Raw genomic sequence first — 14,525 nt, 5'->3', positions numbered from 1 at the left:
CAAGACCCTGCTAGGTAAAGTCCCCCCTTATCTCAGCTCGCTGGTCACGATAGCATCACCCACCTGTAGCACGCGCTCCAGCAGGTATATCTCTCTGGTCACCCCCAAAACCAATTATTTCTTTGGCCGCCTCTCCTTCCAGTTCTCTGCTGCCAATGACTGGAACGAACTACAAAAATCTCTGAAACTGGAAACACTTATCTCCCTCACTAGCTTTAAGCACCAACTGTCAGAGCAGCTCACAGATTACTGCACCTGTACATAGCCCACCTATAATTTAGCCCAAACAACTACCTCTTTCCCTACTGTATTTATTTTATTTATTTATTTTGCTCCTTTGCACTCCATTATTTTTATTTCTACTTTGCACATTCTTCCACCTCAAATCTACCATTCCAGTGTTTTACTTGCTATATTGTATTTACTTTGCCACCATGGCCTTTTTTGCCTTTACCTCCCTTATCTCACCTCATTTTCTCACATCGTATATAGACTTGTTTATACTGTATTATTGACTGTATGTTTGTTTTACTCCATGTGTAACTCTGTGTCGTTGTATCTGTCAAACTGCTTTGCTTTATCTTGGCCAGGTCGCAATTGTAAATGAGAACTTGTTCTCAACTTGCCTACCTGGTTAAATAAAAGTGAAATAAATCAAAAATAAAATAAAAAATCGAATAATTTCAACCTGTTGCATAAAGGTAGTAAAAATATCAACTCTGATTTGTGTGATCAGTGTGTGTCTCCTCATTTGATAGTAAAGAAATGAACCACCACAGATACTTAAGGAAGACCAGTAAAGGTAAAAGTGAATGTCTGTATATTTCACCTTCAAAAATAGACACGTTCTTGAGAAAGGTAATTGGATAAATGAATAGAGGAATGCATAAGGAATAAACAATAACACACTATAATTTTATAAAAATCAGGTTTTATTACTTGATTATCATTCCCTGATCAAAGTTTTTATGATGTAGGGAAAATGGCCAGAGATCATGGTAAGTCACCACATCAGTTTCACAATTAAATGGTTAGGCCTATTTGTTTTTGCATGAATTTACCATGAGAAAGAAGCATTTCACAAACAGTTTGCTTGATTACAAAGTGTGCACATTCTTGTCAATGGTCTGCATGTATTTGTGTCAGAGATAACCCATAATGTTTCTCTTACCCCAAACAGATGAGTCCAAACTTAGCCCCCAAAGCAAGGTGGAGAATTATGTTGACCGTGAGTTCACCCTCCCCAGTCACTTGTCCCCTGAGATCAGTGCTGTTGCCATGACAATCCGGTGGTTGAAGAAAACAGTGTATTTACCTGTATAAGAGGGGCCAGGTGACAGAGGTGAGGGGCTACAAGGGCAGACTGAGTCTGATCACCCAGGAGCGGGAAAGAGGCAACGTGTCTCTGAAGCTGGAACGGTTCAGAACGTCTATGAGTATACATATGTCAGGTCATCCATGTGAAGCAGCTGCGGGAGGTTGCAGTGGGGCTGAATGGTAAGTGATCTACTAAAGTACTTCATTATGAACTCCTGGGGCCTCATTTATAAACGTACATACCGGCACACACAAAATATACCCCAAAACATGCATACGCCAGTTTTCATGCTAAAGGTGGCATTCATAAAAACTCAACTTGACCGTGAGAATGTGCTTATCCTCCCGCCAACTTCAGACCATGCATATGCAGTTTCTAGTGGTTGAAGTATTGTATTGCAAGAAGGCAAAAGTAGCCTAGTAGCCTTGTGCGAATGGAGAAAATATGATGACTTATTCATAACTAAAAAACAGGTAGCTAAATACCAAGATGTAATCATTGGCTGTTAGTGACAGTTGATCTTTTGCATTGAAGTGTGTAGGCTACCACTGTAAGTAGGCCTACTGTAGTTTAGAGTAGACTGTTTCAGAATTTGCGGACAGTGCAGCATATTTAGGTTCGGGAGAAAGTAAATACAAAACATTATTGAATTCAAACGATCTTTTACAGGTCCACAACAATTTGCAATTGTTAATGTGCTTCAGAAATGGTCATATACAGCAAATGTCACTGAAAAAAATGTATTCTGCCAACTCCTCCAAAGACATTTGATCAAGTTCTCCATTGAAATTTCCTTTAGATTTACTATCTTGGCTTAATTCCAATACTTCGAAAGTATACCAATAGTGTGTGACTGCAGCCAGAAATTCTGTGTGTTCCTGCATTTGGGCATTCCTGCATTCCATTGGTTCCTTCATGAACCCCCCCATCACATTGGTTCCAGCATGAACGCACCCCATTGGTTCTGGACATCTTCATGCTTGTGACACTTTTGAATGTGAGTCAAAACGAAAATAAAAGTACTATGAGTTTTCGCCCCCACGTCCCAGAGTCATCCGTGCCAGCTAGGCGGAGCTACACAGCTAGACAGTTTCCTTCCCTCCAACCTGCCGAACACCTGCCTTCACTGTTGTTAAAAGAACTGCGGGAAAACTGTTCCCGACAGGCGGGCGTGAAGGATACTGTTACCGGTCTCCTCCCGCTCTAGCACAGCAGGCGGGCGGCTGGGGAGACACCATGTGCTAGGTTGAAAGTTAGCTAGCACAAGGTGGCGCTCCCGCCTGCTATGTACCGGAGAAAAACGTGCCTGACACATGGGGGCAAAGGACACTGTCTACCCTTCGCCCCCGCCTACCGTTCGCCCCTGCCTCTCGCACAGCAGATGGGAGGCTGTGGCGACAGTGTGTGTTAGCTAATAAGCTAGCTTGCTAGTTACTTGCTGACCACACCGCTCGCATTATGTGCGCGAGCATTGCCAAATACATTTACACATACATGTTATTCAATCATTGCATCCAAACTGCTTGAGCATGTCAACGAGCGTCTGCATAGCCAGGGCTAAAATATGTCACGCGCTGCAAGTCCCGCCTCTTCCATCTCCTCATTGGTTTTTAGGAGCATTTACCATGTGGGTGATTGAATGACGAACAGAGGTCCACACTCCAGTCCAGTCGGTGGTGGTTATGCACCTTAAAGTTGGTTGCCAACCGCCATATAAAGTCCAACGAAGAAGACTGAAGGAGGAGAGATTACTAGAAACTAACTTGGTTTACCCTTTTATGTGTGGATTAATTGTCAGAGTAAAGGAGCTTCTGCATTTCAGGTAAAATAACAATCCAATGTTTATATCCCAGGACAAATTAGCTAGCTCAAGCTAGCTCGTTTGTAGTGCTCTCTTCTTGTACCTGCGCTGATCACCTACGATTACTAGGAATCTCCTCGTTCAATCCCTCTTCAAATCCGTCTACATTTTGATGTTTGTCACTGTTTTGGAATAGAGCTGAATAAATGGAGGGAGACAAATTGGGCTTCGGTCTCTCCTCTAAATGGTCCATCACGTGTGATATTTTATTGCCCCCGATGCAAATTCAATAAATACTCGCCAATAAATACCCGCTCCTCTTACTCACTACATGGGCCTCCTCTAAATATGCCACACTGAGATCTATCAGTCTTTGTCTCAGTCTCTATCTCTTTGCCCTTCTCCATCTCTTTGGCCTTCTCCATAAAACAACCATATTAGCCTGCAGTAAAACAGCTGACATTGCTGGGAAATGACATTTGACTAAATACTCATTTGTCTCTATACATTATCACCAGAGGGTGGTGCTCCTGCCACTGGTTCCCTGTAGAAAGGGCCCAAAGAACTCTGGCCTTGAGAAGAAAATGGCAGGAATGTTTGTCAAGCTTATGTCAATTTTTACGAGCTGGGGAGAAGAAAGCGTGCTGACAATGAATGATCACCCGGGTGAGAATAATATCATTACATGTTATCCAGACACACACACACACACAACCGCGAATACAGTCCCTCTGATGGTGAGATCAGACGAGAACCCTGGTGATCCCGGGCACTTCGAGAATGTAAGCTCGTATTGATGACATAGGCAGCGCTTTTTTTTGAACGAGGCTCAAATCTATACTCCCTAAATCCTTTTAACAGTGAAAGGCCTGGTGCGTTTGTTCGTTCCACAGCCTTGACACAACTAAGGCTGCTGACATGTTCATGCCATCGACCCTACAGCTGACATACCAGCGGTGAAAAATCAACCTGCCTTTTTTCAACTTGACATTATCAAATTAGGGTCAGCGTTCTGTGAATGTTTTCGTAACACTTCTTCAGCCTAAGTGGAATGGTGGAATCTGTATCAATAACAGCTGGTTAGGACTTAAGAGTGACTCAACACTGAAACATAAAACAGACTAGGGAGTGATGGAAAGATGGAGCTAGAGAATGCGAGAGGGAGAGGAGGGAGAGTCATATCATGGCCCCAATCCCTATTTTAGGGGGCATGCCAACTGTGGGAGTTGGGAGAGGGGGGAATGGAGAGGGGAATGGGAAGTGGAATTTTGTTAGTAATGTATTACACTCCTAGGACCCCTGGGAATAAAGAGGGGTGTGAGAGGAGGGGGTACAGGCTGGGTCAGTGCCAACATAGTCACTGTGCCAAAGAGGGGACGATACTCCTCTCTCACCGGCAGATCTGTGGGAAAATCAAAACCAGGTTGCTGGCTAAGGGTGAGCCAACAAAGGCAGAGGGCTAAGTACTGCACTGTGCTGCTGAGGCCTCTGCAAACAAGGAGCTTCGTAGTGTACAGTCAATAAGGAAATGAAAAGAGAAAAAATTGGTTTTAAGGTGTTCTTTTCTAGTCAACCAACTCTAATGGGTTACCATCCCTCAAATTAATCCAACACTATATTTCACCATAATAACTTAACAAATACAGTTAGATACAGTATGTTCATGTGGGCCTTTTTAGGTTAAATATGCTAACTAGATGCTTAGGAGCCAGACAGGTCAGAGACAGCTCCAGTGGAAAAAAACGAGGATGAATGAGGATGGGAAGCAGGGTGTACTGTAGCACTGGAAAGGAAGCACCTCACACGGCCCGGCCGTGGGCAGCCAGGCCACTCGTAAAGAGGCTCTTTGTTTTAGGGGGCTGACGCCTAATTGATACGGGCTTAATGAGAACAGGGCTGTGTGGGTGTGTGCGTGCGTGTGTGCGAGGAGTGCGTGTGAGCCGGGGCCTGGACGCTCGCATCATAATTGGAACAGACAAGCCTTGTGTGGAGGAGTGGAGAGGGAAGGGATTTGGGGGAACACCAGGAAAAAGAGAATGACTGGGAGTGTGGTAGTGAAGGTGACAATGGAGAGGAGGAATGTAGCAGAGGTGGTGAGAGAGGAATTCAGTGTGATAATGACTGGGAAATCACGAGATAGAAGAGAAGGACAAGGTCAGTGGGAACGACAAGTTCATTGAGTGCATTCCTATGGATGTTTCCCAAATACATATTCATCAAATGAATATTAGACACAATCTAAATTAAAACAAAATCTGTAGTTCTGGCTTATTATGCCTGTGCTTTCCATCACAAATAATAAATTGTAGTTTAATTTAGTGTAAAAATTCAGTAAAGCCGTATTGAATGTTTGAATTAGTTAATTTCAACTTCTTGCTCTGTCAGAATTAAGATAAAGTAACTCACTTTTTGAGGCACCTTCTCTCCCTCTTTCAACCCTACAGCTTGAGCCATTCATGTGTCTCCAGCACCCCTCCAGATAGCCTTTCAATGTGATCTAGAGAGGGAGAAAGGGGGGGGACAGGGGAGCTGGTGCACTTCTGAGAGAATAAAGCATGAAAGCTGTGGAGAGACGTGAGAGAGAAGCAAGGGAAAGGGAAAATAAAGGGGTGAGAATAAGGAGGGGGGGGTCTACAGTATTATAGAATGATGGAGGGGTCTACAGTATTATAGAATGATGGAGGGGAAGAACTATTTGCGACAATAAAAGAAAGATGGGTTTTGAAAAAATGTGATGACGAGATAGACGTCCGTGAGTGACAGACAAGGATAGACAGAGAAAGGGCACTGAGAGAGAGAGAGAGTGGGAGAGAGAGGGCGAGAAAGAGAGGGGGACAGGCAGCCCCTCCGCACAGCGTTCCCACACTCTGCCCTGTTCCCACAGTGGCCCGGCTAATCCCGGTCTTAATTGGAAGTGAATTCCAGCGCACATGTTTCCCTGGAATGAGAGCAGAGGGACGGACAGGGAAGGCTAGGGGAATGTTAGGGGACCGGGAGCTCCCTAACACATAGGAGATACAGCAGGCCAGAGCCGCTGCTCTACATGTATGAGTGCACTCTGTTAGAATAACATGCCACCGCACTGTCAACACATGGTCAAATGGCAGTGGCTAGTCACAGTTTCTCTCCCTCTCACCTCCTCGGATTCTAACTTTAAAAGCACTGAATCCATTATTCCTCTAAAAGTACTGACCCTCCTCAATGTAACTCCTCACATTCCATCGACTCTGTTGATATAATTATTAAAGCTATTCATTTATTGCAGTTCATATCTAGTGACATTAATAAATGCATTAAGTTACTTCCCAAATCCTTTTACAAAGAGAATGATGCATATCGAATATCAAATCATTATATCATGGCTCGAGGCAAAATGGAGCTAGACTTTGCTGTCGACGAATCCAAGGCCTTACTGAGAAAGAGAAAGGAGAGGGGGAGATACTGGCAGGTAAAGTAACAAAAACAAACATGACTGGCAGTTTCGTTCTTGCCTCCTTTCTTGCCCTCTTGACCCGGGCAGGAACAATGTGAACAACAGAGACAGTGCATCATGTCCCACAGGAGGTAACCTGAAACAACCTCTCTCTGGAAAGTGAGAGAGAATAAGGAAAGGGGGGGACATAGGAACGAGTGGCAGAAATAGAGAAAGAGAGAGAGAGGGAGTTTGGAGAGGGTTAAACATTCTCTCAGGGTAGTTTCTCTCCTTTGTACAGGCACTATGTTGAGTTTTGTGTGAAGAAAAACACAACCCTGGTAGTTAATTGCTAGGTTTTAGTGCAGAGCAGGGACAGGTGTGTTTTCGGTGGAGTGGATACTGGATAGATTTTCAGCCTGGGGCTTAGCATGGCATCCAGCAGCCTGGGCTGACGTCAGGCAGATAGGAAAAACAAGGACATGAGAGGGTGACTAATGCATTGGCATTGGAGTAATATTAGTGGAAACAATATTTGCAGCATTATAATACCAATTTAATACTATTTCTATATATTTTTTGTAACTATTGGTGATAAAGCCCAAAAATGCTGAATGTAGTCTAATGTACTTAGAATGTATTACCGTCTGTTAGATAACATTTCCTAAAATTGGCAATTGTATTACCACTGTCATTGTACACACATTGATGTCAAACGTGACTAGCGCAATGCTCTGTCGCTGATGACTGGGATGAAGGTAGGAGCAGGACAAAACACACACTTTGGGACTTATGACTGACCTATGGTCATGTACGTGATAGGCCTATCTGGCTTATATTATTACCCTTACAAAAACAACACATTTTCTGTGACAGATTCTATAAATGTCCATATTTTGGAACCAGTTGTTTTTTCACAAGAATATTATTGTAGTCCTCCATGGTTTTGCTGAAATATACATGTATACTTAGTGCTACCACTGACCTTAAGGTCTTAATAAAGTAATGATGGACTGTCGTTTCTCTTTGCTTATTTGAGCTGTCCTTGCCATAATATGGACTTGGTCATTTACCAAATACGGCTACGTCCTGTATACCACCCAGTGGCGGTCAGTGCCGTTTATGATGAGGGATGACAATATTTATTTCATGAGCATGGCCTTATTTCTATTACAGTGTGTTGGATGACTGCCATTCATATTCTATTTGCCTAGTTCAATGTAACATCATGGTTTAGGCTACTACATGATACATGAATTGTCCCTATACCCGTCATGAGGTTATTATAACCTAACCTATGAATGAAAGTTTACAACGTAGGTGCACACAGGTCGAGAGAAAAGTTTAAGATGACAGACAGTGACACATATGATACCACCTTGCACACTCTTGCCTGAGTATAGCTTATCTAGGATGTAATCCTCAGTCCAACAGTTGCAAACAAGAGTTTCTATTGGACAAATTCAGGTATTTTTATCCCTGTTTTGTTTGCTTCCGTCTAAGAAGCCTACATCGTTGACCCCATATTTGCTAAAGTAACATCCTAGTCAACATAGCTAATAGAACTAATGTGTTGGTAAACCCACTACAATCATGCAGTAACCTTACAGTGTATAGTCAGTAAGCAGTTACACCGGAGGGCCCCGGTGACAATAAAGTAATAAAACCAAAAGCTTACCTTGACTTGGAAGAGTTCCAGTGTTGTGTTGGATAGTCATAGCCAGCTAGCTTACATAGCATCCCTATGTTTGAGCCGGGTGTTTGGTGTCCTCCGGAAATTGTCATAATTACTGTGTAAGTCTATGGAAGGGGGTGAGAACCAAGAGCCTCCTAGGTTGTGTATTGAAGGCAATGTACCAAGAGGAGGACGGAAGCTAGCTGTCCTACGGATACACAATGGTGCTACCCTACAGAGTGCTGTTGAGGCTACTGTAGACCTTCATTGCAAAACAGTGTGTTTTAATCAATTATTTGGTGATGTCAATATATTTGGTATAGTTTTATCTAAAAAAATGTCACTTTTTCAGTGTTTTACCATTTTTATTTTTATGAAACTCACTGAGCCGGATGGTCCTCCCCTTCCTCCTCTAAGGAGCCTCCACTGATACCACCCCTACTTTGTCATAACTGATTGGCTCAAACGCATTGAGAAGGAAATAAATTCCACAAATGAACTTTTAACAAGGCACACCTGTTAATTGAAATGCATTCCAGGAGACTCCCTCATGAAGCTGCTTGAGAGAATGCCAAGAGTGTGCAAAGCTGTCATCAAGGCAAAGGGTGGCTACTTTGAAGAATCTCAAATATAAAATATATTTTGATTTGTTTCACACTTCTCTGGTTACTACATGATTCCATGTGTGTTATTTCATAGTTTTGATGTCTTCACTATTATTCCACAATGTAGAAAATAGTCAAAATAAAGAAAAACCCTGGTGTGTCCAAACTTTTGACTGGTAATGTAAGTATTTAGACCCTTTACTTAATACTGTGTTGAAGCACCTTTGGCAGCAATTACAGCCTCGTCTTCTTGGGTATGACGCTACAAGCATGGCACCACTGTATTTGGGGAGTTTCTCCCATTCATCTCTGCAGATCCTCTCAAGCTCAGTGAGGTTGGATGGGGATCGTCGCTACACAGCTATTTTCAGGTCTCTCCAGAGATGTTTGATCTGGTTCAAGTCCAGGCTCTGGCTGGGCCACTCAAGGACATACTGTACAGAGAGTTGTCCCAAAGCCGCTCCTGCATCATCTTGGCTGTGTGCTTAGGGGTCGTTTGTCCTGTTGGAAGGTGAACCTTCGCCCCAGTCTGAGGTCCTGAGCGCTCTGGAGCAGGTTTTCATGAAGGCTTTCTCTGCTCATCTTTCCCTCAAACCTGTCTAGTCTCCCAGTCCCTGAAAAACATCCCCACAGCATGATGCTGCCACCACCATGCTTCACCGTAGGGGTGGTGCCAAGTTTCCTCCAGACATGAGGCTTGGCATTCAGTCCAAAGAGTTCAAACTTAGATTCATCAGACCAGAGAATCTTGTTTCTAATAGTCTGAGAGTCCTTTAAGTGCCTTACTGTGGTGGAAAATGTACTAAATTGTCATACATGAGTAAAAGTAAAGATACCTTAATAGAAAATTACTAAAGTGAAAGTGAAAGTCACCCAGTAAAAGCTTGAGTTAGTCTAAAAGTATTTGGTTTTAAATATGCTTATGTATCAAAAGTAAATGCAATTGCTAAAATGTACTTAAGTATCAAAAGTATAAGTAAAAATATAAACCATTTCAAATTCCTTATTAAGCAAATTGTTTTTAAATGTAACCTTTATTTAACTAGGCAAGTAATTTAAGAACAAATTCTTATTTATAATGACGGCCTACCCCAGCCAAACCCGGATGATGCTTGGCCAATTGTGCCCCGCCCTATGGGACTCCCAATCACGGCCGGATGATATAGTCTGGTTTCGAACCAGGGACTGTAGTGATGCCTCATGCACTTAGATGCAATGCCTTAGACCGCTGAGCCACAAAAACACACTTGCTCACTTTTTCTGTGGCTTAACCAACAAGGCTCATAATTTAACAATGTTATTAGTATTTATAGATGGCATACAAGTTTGTTAATAAGGCACATGAAAGTTTACATGTTCCAGAAGGCATTTCTGCCAAAAAAGGCATTTTGGTAAAAATATATATTTTTGTTCAAACGGCTCTCCTGTGAAGTCGTGACTTGCAACATACGCCCAGTTTCCTGAATTGGGTCACATATTTGGTATGAAGTTTTGGTTTTCAGCTTTCTTTAGTGGTGTCACTGCATTGTAGCGTACTCTATTCTGATTTCTGATCTTTACTTATATTTATCAGAAAAAGTAATACATCTCTGGTGACGACCTTGTGGGAGGCTACAGTAACAAATGAAAGGAAACTTCTTGGCAGGGAAAAACACATTTGAAGAAATAATATGATTTAGAGTTACATTTTCAAATTTTTGTCATTTATCAGACTCTCTTATCCAGAGCGACATACAATTAGCACATTCATCTTAAGATGGATATGTAGCTGAGACAACAACACATCAGATTCGTGTCAAGTACATTTTCCCTCAACAAAGTATTTATCAGCAAAGTCAGTGCTATCGGGAAATGAGAAGTATCGGAGGTGCCGTGAGAATTATTTAAGATGCTCCACAAAGAGGTAGGGTTTCAGATGTTTTGAAAGATGGGCAGGGCATCAGAGAAGAGCTTGACCTGGGTTGGGTGGGACAAGAGACCAGAGGTGCTGTAACGAAGTGCTCAGGTTGGGAAGTAGGGCTTGCTCCTGAAATTTGCTCCAGCATTCATCCCAGTCATCAGCAACAGAGCATTGGGGAAGGTACATGTCAGACATCAATGTGTATGCAATTACAATGATACTTTAATACCGTACATTTCAGAAAATGTTATATAACATAATCATAGAGTTGAAGTAGGCTATGATGTAATGCAGGTATTGCCAAACTGGGGAACACCTGCAGGGGTACGTGCAATGCTGTCGGGGGTACGCCAAATAAAAATGTGATTCACATGTTTTTTTAAAATATATATTGTTTTATATATTTATTAAAATACAATTCTTCACATTTTCAAACAGTCCATTTATAGTTCCCAACAGGGCTATACTTTTGGGTGAGTTTTTTATTTTCTGATTAGCCTTGTTTCACTGCCAAAAATAAAATGAAACCATGTAGTATTTATCAAAATAACAACACAATGTCAAATACAGGTAGCCGAGTCAAGTAATTAACATCCAATCACATTAACCGTTACTCTCTCAGAGGATTTCCACTAACAGTCCGTATGTAGTCAAACGTAGTTGCTGGTATCTGTACTGATGGCACAAAAGCCATGACAGGGAGACATAGTGGAGTGGTAATGGGCGTGAAAGCAGTAGCTCCCGACGCCACTTGTGTACACTGCAGCATCCACCGAGAGGATCTTGCTGCCAAGGGGAATGCCTGACAGCTTGAAAGACGTTTTGACACTACAGTGAAAATGGTTACCTTTGTTAAAGCAAGGCCTCTGAACTCTCGTGTATTTTCTGCACTATGCAATGATATGGGCAGCAACCATGTAATGCTTTTACAACATACAGAAGAGTGCTGGTTATCAAGGGGCCAGGTACTGACACGCTTTTTTGAATTGAGAGACTAGCTTAAAGTTTTGTTTACTGGCCATAATTTTCACTTGTCTGACCTCTTGCATGATGACAAGTTTCTCACATGACTGGCCTATATGGGTGACGTTTTTCACCTGAATGATTTGAATCTAGGATTACAGGGACTCTCCCCAAACTATATTCAATGTGCGGGACAAAATTGAGGCTTTGATTAAGAAGTTGGAGCTCTTCTCTGTCTGCATTAATTAAGGATAACACACAGGTCTTTCATTGTATGATTTCTTGTGTGCAAATGAACTCAAGCTTACGGACAATGTCAAATGTGATATAGCGAAGCACCTGAGTGAGTTGGGTGCGCAAATACACAGGCACTTTCCCGAAACGGATGACACAAACAAGTGGAATCATTATCCCTTTCATACCCTGCCTCCAGTCCACTTACCGATAGCTGAACAAGAGAGCCTCATCTAAATTGCAACAAGCGGTTCTGTGAAAATTGAATTTAATCAGAAGCCACTGCCAGATTTCTAGATTGGGCTGCGCTCAGAGTATCCTGTCTTGGCAAATCGAGCTGTTAAGACACTGCCCTATGTACCTATGTGAGAGTGGATTCTCGGCCCTCACTAGCATGAAAACTAAATACAGGCACAGACTGTGAGTGGACAATGATTTACGACTGAGACTCACTCCAATACAACCCAACATTGCAGAGTTATGTGCATCCTTTCAAGCACACCTTTCTCATTAACCTGTGGTGAGTTATTCACCATTTATGATGAACAAATAAGGTTTTATATGTAAGATGGCTAGATAAAGAGCAAAATTATTGATTATTATTATATTATTATTTGTGCCCTGGTCCTATAAGAGCTCTTTATCACTTCCCATGAGCCGGGTTGTGACAAAAAGTGACACTCATTCTTATGTTTAATAAATGTATTGTATAGTCTGTGTGTGTGGCAGGCTTACAATAATGGCAAAAAACAACATTTGAGAGGGCGCTGACCCTGGTGTTAGAGGGGGTACGCGGCTGGAGGTTGAATGTTTGAAGAGGTACAGGACTATAAAAAGTTTGGGAACCACTGGTGTAATGGAATGATTTGCCTTGTGTTTTGTGGGTTTTGACACTCTTATGTAGGTTATGACTGTGTCATGACGTGTTATGATGCTAGGTGTCAAATAAAGTGTTACTGTAATCTCTTGTGGACAGACACACACATAATATTAATGGTGGTAGTGTCTGTCAACAGACTGTAGGATGCAACGACTAACGAGGAATTTTGGTCCGGCACACTGATTTTTCATCAGTGATAATTTCACAGGTGCTCCCATCTTCCGAATTTTTGGAAGGAAAGGGGACATTTGGCCCATAGACTTTCCTGAAACTAGCAGAGGGTTCACAAGTTGCATTAGTATATTTCTCTTAACATCTCCCCCTTAATCGAGCATCTGACGCAATTACGTAAGATTTTTGTTCAGGGTTTCCGAGATTAGCCCATTTGTACCACCATTTATTATTATATATTTATTTTTTTCACCTTCATTTAGCCAGGTAGGCAAGTTGAGAACAAGTTCTCATTTACAACTGCGACCTGGCCAAGAATAAAGCAAAGCAGTTTGACACATATAACAACACAGAGTTAAACATGGAATAGACAAAACATACAGTCAATAATACAGTTGAAGAAAATCTATATAAAAAAATCTAATATACAGTGTGTGCAAGTGAGGTAAGAAAAGGGAGGTAAAGGCAATAAATAGGCCATGGTGGAGAAGTAATTACAATATACCAATTAGACACTAGAATGATTGATGTGCAGAAGACGAATGTGCAAGTAGAGATACAGGGGTGCAAAGGAGCAAGATAAATAAATAAATACAGTATGGGGATGAGGGAGTTGGTTGGGCTATTTACAGATGGGCTATGTACAGGTGCAGTGATCTGTGAGCTGCTCAGACAGCTGGTGCTTGAAGCTAGTAAGGGACATATGAGTCTCCAGCTTCAGTGATTTTTGCAATTCATTCCAGTCATTGGCAGCAGAGAACTGGAAAGAAAGGCGGCTGAAGGAGGAATTGGCTTTGGGGCTAACAAGAGAGATATGCCTGCTGGAGCGCGTGCTACGGGTGGGTTCTGCTATGGTGACCAGTGAGCTGAGATAAGGCGTGGCTCTACCTTTCAGAGACTTGTAGATGACTTGAAGCCAATGGGTTTGGCGACGAATATGAAGCGAGGGCCAGCCAATGAGAGCATACAGGTCGCAGTGGTGGGTAGTATATGGGGCTTTGGTGACAAAGCGGATGGCACTGTGATAGACTGCATCCAATTTGTTGAGTAGAGTGTTGGAGGCTATTTTGTAAATGACATCGCCTAAGTCGAGGATCGGTAGGATGGTTAGTTTTACGAGGGTATGTTTGGCAGCTTGAGTGAAGGATGCTTTTTTTGTGAAATAAGAAGCCGATTCTAGATTTCATTTTGGATTGGAGATGCTTAATGTGAGTCTGGAAGAAGAGTTTACAGTCTAACCAGACACCTAGGTATTTGTAGTTGTCCACATATTCTAAGTCAGAACCGTCCAGAGTAATGATGCTGGGCGGGCAGGCAGCGATCGGTTGAAGAGCATGCATTTAGTTTTACTTGCATTTAAGAGCAGTTGGAGGCCGCGGAAGGAGAGTTGTATGGTATTAAACATGGGGGAGTCAGGGTGGTGGAAAAACAAAGCAAGAGATAGGGAAAACACATGGGGGAAATAATCAGGCTGCTACAAATCAGTCCACAGTGGAATATTTGACACCAGGTGTTCCTAAGGAGACAGCCACTCAAAATATCTTACATGTCAACATCATTAGAGCA

The sequence above is a fragment of the Oncorhynchus tshawytscha genome, linkage group LG24, assembly GCF_018296145.1.
Source record: "Oncorhynchus tshawytscha isolate Ot180627B linkage group LG24, Otsh_v2.0, whole genome shotgun sequence".
Classification (NCBI taxonomy): Eukaryota; Metazoa; Chordata; class Actinopteri; order Salmoniformes; family Salmonidae; genus Oncorhynchus; species Oncorhynchus tshawytscha.
This window is presented reverse-complemented; position numbering follows the sequence as displayed.